The following is an 8161-nucleotide window of genomic DNA, read 5'->3' as shown; positions in this document are numbered from 1 at the left end:
CTGATTATTTTGAAGTTATTGTCAAACTTTTTGCTTTGTATTTCTTTTTCTTTCACTTTTTTTTAAGTGACAATTGTCCATTGTCAGTCGTGTTGTGTACTATTTAACAATTTGTAAATTGTCTTATTTCATCAGGTTCCAGTATAATTTTGTTTGGTGTATTAACTGCCTAATTGCTTTCTTTTTTGTTGTTTTAGGCCCCTGATTCAGGCGGCTAGCTGTTGTAGTATCCTGGGTGGTGGTATTTGGAGCACGGAGTGTGGATCGCCGTTTGTAGTCACTCACTTCACTTTCATCCCCTGTAGTCCATGCTACACTAATAAGCAACTAGTTACGAAACTGTAAAATAAAGTGTTCCCAATCCAATTAGTTACTTTTTTTATACAGCAATACAAAATTGTAATGCACTACTTGTAAAAGTAACTTACCAACACTGCTTATAAAGCACATATTAATGTTTTATTCTGCATGACGATATTCTAGATCCCTTAACTCTACGCAATACCTAAACATAACTACTACAACAACTACCTTACTATCAAAAAGCAGAAAGTTAGAAGTGTTTTGAGGGAAAAACTCTTAATATTGAATATGTGTTAATCTTAAGAGTTATCAAAATTTCTTGACAATTTCAATGTTCTTCTTCCTATAGCATGCAATATATTTATTTGCAAAGTGAATCAGGATTCAGGTTAAGAATACAGAATTAACATTTAGAAGGTTTTTAGAAGCCAAATCGATCTCATGAAAAAATGCAAGCATTTTATGTTGTGGTAAATTTGTGGCAAATTCATATCAGTTTGTATTTTGTATTCTAAAAAAAAAAAAAAAAAAGCATAAGGGTCCAACCATAAAACTAACATTCAGTGGGGCATAAGCAGTTTATACAAAAATCTACAAATGAAATCTGACAATTTCATGCAAATTCTCTGTCAATTTGCCAATACATGAAATAGTTACATATTAGACTGCGTTGTTAGAACCATATAACCAATAATACTAAATAAATGCACAAACACCAGCTAAGACCATGAATGGAGCATATAGCATGACACTGGATTAAATGTAAGTTTTTTTTTTTTTTTTTTGTTTTTTTTAAGTCAATCAAGCTGATTATTATTACTTTGACACAAGTTTGAAGGTTTGAATGCCAATCTGTCTGTATATCCATCTGTAATCTGTTATGCAAGGGTGAAGTCAGTAAATAAAACAGGCCGCTCTCCCTGTGACATGATCATGACTCAGCACTCCGTCCCTGCTGGAAGCTTTTTTTTAGACGAGCCAGTCTTATGTTGTCAAAGTGAGAAGTCACTATAAAACTGCTATAAGAGGATAATAAATTTTACCACACTATAAAATCTTACTGTTTGAACTTACTTTAGCATGCAAAGAAGTTGCTTTAAAAAAACTTTTGGATTAAATGTGCTTATTTGCTTAAGTAAAGTAGACTTGGAATTACATTTCTTAGACATACTTGGGTCATCAAGTTTACCTAATGTGGTCTTCTCGACTAGTGACATTACCATTTAATAATGTTAACCATTTGATTTAATTCAGCTCTATTATTCATCTGGGCTCCTTTTTTTTTACTCAAATTGGAAAAAAGAAAACCAAGACTGAGTACTTTATTTATTTCTGATTTATTTATTTAAGAGAAAGGTTTAAGAAATGTAGATATATGAGTTATGGTTATATTTTTATCATTATTGATTTCTTCAGTTTTTTAAGGAATAATAATAACTAGAAATAACTAGAAAAGGAGTTAAAAATGTAGCAAGAAAGATTATGTCCTCTCTCTATATTTTTGTAAGAGTTTAAAACTAGGCTACATTGGCTGAAGTATTTCAGCTCATTTCAGCTGTACATTATATAAAACTGCCTGTCATGGACACCTACATTTCTTCGCTCAGTCCTCTATAAATATTCCAAAAGTTGTGCGCTGCCTGAGAAAGCGAGGCAGCAGCGACTTGACAGACACTGTTTCACCCCTAGCCACAATTGTGATTTTACAAGTAAATTAGCTTAGCTCTATCACTCCGGCCCCTGTGCCTTACACACAGCCAGGTCTTCTTTATTGTCCTCTGAAAGAGCAATCTCCCACAATAACACTAATTTCAGTTTTTATTTATAGAATCCGCCATCTCTGTCCCTCGCCTTTTCCTCGCAGCAGCCTACTGCAGAGAAGATTATATTTTAATTAGGCTGGATGGGAACGGCAAGGAGAGCTATTGACTTGAGCTGAAAAGTGCAGAGCCAGGAACATGAAATTCTCCTTAAGGTCGTCCTCAGAGTATTGTGGGAACTCTTAGCAAGGCTTTTTGAAAGGGAGGGGGAAAACTTGTGCCATATAGCAGGTTTAATATATCCTGTTCTGCTCATAGCAAATGGACACACATATTCCATCTGGCTTTTGCTTAAGCTTGTGAGAAACTGAACAACTGTTATTTAATATCGCTCATCAAATCCCTCCATCTGAGTCGGTAATCGCACTTGGCTTGCGCTCGTGGATTCTCTTCTGCTCGTTTATGTTATTGACAAGTGACACTGAATAAATGGAATCAAATCAAAAAGACTAAAATATCCCACCAGTAAGTGCAAGCATTTCAGTCTGTCCTTCAGGTTAAAGAGGTATTGTCAGTCAGCCGTGGAAGTATTTGTGCATAGCAAGTCTTTACTATTCAGAGGTCTATTCCGGGTGAATAGTTTCAGCGAGCATCTTGTAGTTTAAAGCAGCTGAAATATTCTCAGTGAGATTTTTTTAAAGGCTGCATGAATGCCGTTTAGAGTTATTTTACTGGTGGTTTTATGTAGCGGAGATAGTTTATCTGCATTTGTACAGAGATGCAGTAAAGCACCTCTCCGAAACTTTCAGCTTAGACCATGAATTTCTGATTTGTGCGAGTTTGGTTCTGGCCTGCTTGTACAAAAATATGTTAATTAAGGCCACAAATTGAGAATTTGTTCCCACCATTTATTAGTTTGCACCCTCATTTTATTAAATCAGGCCATGTTATATACATGTTAATATAAGACATAATCAGTTGCGTAAGGCCCCATGGCCACCAGAGCCCCACATGTCAGGGGTTCAGACAGTAATATGTGGTAATAATAGTTCTGATAAAGTTTGCTTGTGCTTGTGTCAGTCATATGTTCATGTTTGAAAATGAAGAGGCTGCACCATCAATCTTGTGCTGATAAGAGGAAAATTAGGAAGGAAAATAAGCAAGATAAGGGTAAGTGATCATTTTCTGAAAAATTTTGTTAAAATGGTGGTTGCTGCATCATGTTTATTGATTTAATTTGGCATTCGCAAGCCCTTTGAAGACGCTGTGCCAATGTAACAACAGTGTAAATGTGGTACACTGTGTTATTGTGGGCACATGAATAATTCTATATACCGTATTATCTGAATTGTTTGAATTTATAGAAGGCATTTTAGCTTCTTTTCCAGAGAGTATTTACAACACTGTGTGTTTGTTGCGTAAAAGTTTGGCCTGATTTTCACATTAATCTCAACAAAACTAGCAGATGGCTGAATAAAAATGCAAACTCACTCTCTGACAGTAGGTGGAGCTTTTGGAGCAGCAGAAATACAATGGTTGATTAACCCTTACCCAAAGCAGCCCTGCGCAAGCATCACTTTTCGTTTCTGACACCAGCTTGTCACAGAAGTCAAAGGAAGTCGAATAGTATTTACAGATTTTCAAACAAACGTTTAGATTTTTTATTCACTTTGGTGTTTATCAAACAACTCAAAAGCTTAGATAATAACAGTGGAAACTAATCCTGCATTTTCTAATAATATTACCAAGGGGCAACATGTATATTGAAAATAGCAGAGAGCCTAACACAGATCCATGCAGCACTCAATACTTTACTGACGATAATTGAGATGATTCCGCTTTTCAATAAACAAAGAGGTAACGGTTGGACAGGTAGGATCTAAATCATCTTAAATCAATTTGACATACAATATCTACATCAGTAAGATCAATTCCATGCAATATAATTAAATCTAGCATATGATTAAAACAATGGGTCCAGTGATATATTGCCTGACCCCAAAAGAGTTTATTAAAAGGGGTCATCGGATGCCCATTTTCCACATGTTGATATGATTCTTTAGGGTCTTAATGAAACGCCTATAATATACTTTGGTTAAAAATTTTCAATGGTGGTGTAAAACAACTTTTTACCTTGTCAAAATGAGCTCCTATTTTGAGGGATTGTTCCTTTAAATGCAAATGAGCTCTGCTCGCCCCACCCCTCTCTTCTCTCTGTGGAGTGATGAGCTGCTTGGAGAGATTGTTTACTTTAGCCGTATTTAGCGCGTTTAGCTGCAAAACTTGCTAACTAGCACGTTATTAGGAAAGTTGATTGCAGAGATTCTTTAAAAAAAAAAAAAAAACTTATACTCACTACTTCTGTAGGTCAAGCTGGATCACAAATGATTCATGTGAACACAGACGCATTTATGTAGATCAGGAGGTGCTTTCCCTTCACAAACAAATGTAATCCACTGCATCTTTAACAGCTCAGATGTCGGGAGTAAATGATGACCACTATGTTCATTGTTACATCCAGCAACACAACACCTTAATCGATTAATTGGAGATATTGTTGTCTAACTTACATTCCAGCTCCAGCATCGAAACAATGGAGGTCGGACTGTTTCAGCTGATTCAGGGCAGGTCTGAGGTAAGACGCTCATGTCAATCAACTATCGTGGGAGCAGCCTCTGAGAATGGCTCAATTTGAAAAAGGGGATATTATTTTTACAGATTAATTAAAAACCACTGCATGGATATTTATCATTATAGGGTAGATGTACATACACTGCCAACACACAATGTTCAAACAACATGTAAAAGTGAACTTTGCATCCGATGACCCCTTTAAGTCTGTAAAGTCCTAGAACATTTTTATTACTAACCTGAATTGTCTCCGACAATTAGTGCTTTATCAACATTAACCAACAGGTCTGAGAGGAAATCTGCAAATTCTTTTAGGAAACCTGCATACAGCCCTGGCGCTCTATACATGGAACTCAGAGCAAGAGACAGGAGAGTTTTTTGTTTTTTGTTTTTTTTTTTCCCCGCATATCTGTCAGTGTAACATAAAGCACAGGTATTTTGAAGTATCCTGTATAAGTTACATTCAAATATCTAAACAACATTTAAAACCAGATGTATTTTTGTTTGGGCAAGTTGCAGAGGATATTTTATGCCATAGCACCCCTTCTGGCAGTGCTTATAATGCAATGCATACTTGATTATACTTTGTTCATGTACATGCATAGAGTATGTTTCAGCCTTAAACTTACTATTGAGGTCAACCTGGTCTTGTATGAAGTCCTAATTTGTAAAGAAAATAAAATCGTAAGAAATCTAAATTTGCTTCATGCTAAAACATATTATCCAAGCGTAAACCTAACCATGATGCCTAAACCTAATCATGATTGTGATTGTGGGGGAAAAGTGTATTGTTGCTTTAATCAAGTGGTACACATCCGTCATCATATATGTACAAGTTATTATAACGTGTTTCAAGATTAGTGGTGAGGCTGTTCAATTCAAGTCATTAAAGTGAGGGTTTTGTGCATTTTTGATTTCAAAAATTCAGTTTCCAAACACTCCTGCACCTTCTGTCTTATCCCCATCTACTACTGTCCATCCTAGCATCCAAAACACAACATATGCTGGTGACCAGCTGGCTGTTTCAACAGGGACAACACTGGCCAAGTCTTCCCCAAATAGATAACGCTCATTACAATTTAGTGGATCAATGTGGTAAGAAGAGAGTGCCAAGACTGTCACAAGATCTGTGGCATGAACAATTGTGTTCTTGAAGGTTTTTCCAAGGCCAGTTTATCACCCAATACTGACCGGATGACATAAGCTCTTCTCATCAGGGGCTTGAAGAAATGAAGCCACTTGACCTTGCTGACTCTCTGGACCTCTTAGCATCTCTGACATCATGCTATACAATCATTTCTCATTGCATCCTGCCTCCAACCTTGGCTGTTTTATCTTTCATTTAACATGACCTTGTAATGTCAACTGTCCATAAATCAGTAACATGATTTATCTATATTTATTTCGTCCTGACCTTTGCAATCAGCAAAGGTAATAACATTAAAGCTACTACTAAAATCTGCAATTAACTCTAAGCTGTCAGCACCCACAAAAATGTGTGACTTAATCTCTCTTCACATTTGCAGTGGCAGCAGGAAGCTTTCATTCTGAATTCATCCCTTACCGGTCATTAAAAAGCATTAGTTACTTTAAGCATTATCTGCGCTATAGTGACACTGAGCAGCATGCGCTTCACTTCTCCAAAATGACTCTGCAAACTTTCTACCAGTAAAACCGCAAAAGTGTAATCACCTTTTTCATTGTTAGGTGAATTTCACAGGTAAAATACAGTCATTTAATAGGAATCTACGCAGCTGTGAATTTCACATAAATATGAATGGTTTTCCAACTCAGATTTTGCAGTAGGATCCAAGTTGGTTACACAAATTTGTTGCACTGACCACTACCACTGCGGCCACATTGATATTGAGGGTGATATTCAGAACAGTAGTACATTTACTAATATGTGACCCTGGACCACAAAACCAGTCATAAGGGTACAATTTTTTAAATTGAAATTTATTTATCTAAAGTGAGAATAAATAAATAAGCTTTCCATTGATGTACGGTTTGTTGGGACAGGACAATATTTGGCTGAGATACAACTATTTAAAAATCTGGAATCTGAAGGTACAAAAAATCAAAATACTGAGAAAATTAAGTTTTGATATATTTACGGTAGGAAATTTACAAAATATCTTCATGGAACATGATCTTTACTTAAAGGATAAGTCCACTTCCAGAACAACAATTTAGAGATAATGTACTCACCCCCTTGCCATCCAAGATGTTAATGTCTTTCTTTCTTCAGTCGTAAAGAAATTATGTTTTTGAAGAAAACATTTAAGGATTTTTCTCCAGATAATGGACTGATATGGTGCCCCGAGTTTAAACTTCCAAAATGCAGTTTAAATGCGGCTTCAAATGATCCCAAATGCGGTTGTCAAACGATCCCAGCCGAGGAAGAAGGGTCTTATCTATTGAAACGATTGGTTATTTTCATTAAAAAAAAAAAAAACAATTTAAATACTTTTTAATCTCAAATGCTCGTCTTGTCTTGCTCTCCCTGAACTCTCTGTATTCTGACTCAAGACCGTTAGGGTATGTCGAAAATCTACGATCAGATTTTCCCCCTTCAAATTCAAAAATCAAGATCAAACACCCTTAACAAAAAAGGTAAAACAGCGGTATAGGGCGATTTTGAAGTTGAGGGAGAACATGAGATGGGAGTTTTTCAAAATACCCTAACTGTCATGAACTGAAAAAAAAAAAAAAAAAAAAAAAAAAAAAAAAAAAACAGTCCGGGAAGAGTAAGACAAAACGAGCGTTTGACACTAAAAAGTATATATATTGTATTATTTTTATGAAAATAACCGATCGTTTCACTAGATAAGACCCTTCTTCCTCAGCTGGGATCATTTACAACCACATTTGGGATCGTTTGAAGCTGCATTTAAACTGCATTTTGAAAGTTCAAACTCGGGGCACCATATCAGTCCATTATATGGAGAAAAATCCTGAAATGTTTTCCTCAAAAAACACATTTTCTTTACGACTGAAGAAAGAAAGACATCAACATCTTGGATGACAAGGGGGTGAGTACATTAAATTGTTGTTCTGGAAGTGGACTTCTCCTTTAATATCCTAATGATTTTTAGCATAAAAGAAAAATTGATAATTTTGACCCATACAATGTATTATTGGCTATTGCTACAGATATACCCGTGCTACTTATGACTGGATTTGTGGTCCAGGGTCACATATGATATTGCTTTTATAAACCAGTTCAATACACATGTTAGGGTTAAATATTTGTGTCTCCATGTTTAACTTCTGTCTGTTTCTGTTTCCTTTTTTGTTCATGTTTCTTCCCTTGTTAAATTAATTGATTATTCCATGCACCTGTTTTGTTTATCACCCTGTGTATATTAGTTCCTGTCTGTTGTTTAGTCCTTGTCTGATCTACTTTGTTACAAGTTGTTGTATTTTGTTCCTGAGTTATATGTATTCCCCTGCGATCTTTTGAT

This window comes from Labeo rohita, chromosome 15 (genome assembly GCF_022985175.1).
Source record: "Labeo rohita strain BAU-BD-2019 chromosome 15, IGBB_LRoh.1.0, whole genome shotgun sequence".
NCBI classification, from domain to species: domain Eukaryota; kingdom Metazoa; phylum Chordata; class Actinopteri; order Cypriniformes; family Cyprinidae; genus Labeo; species Labeo rohita.
The sequence above is the reverse complement of the archived record's forward strand: the minus strand, read 5'-3'. Positions refer to the sequence as shown.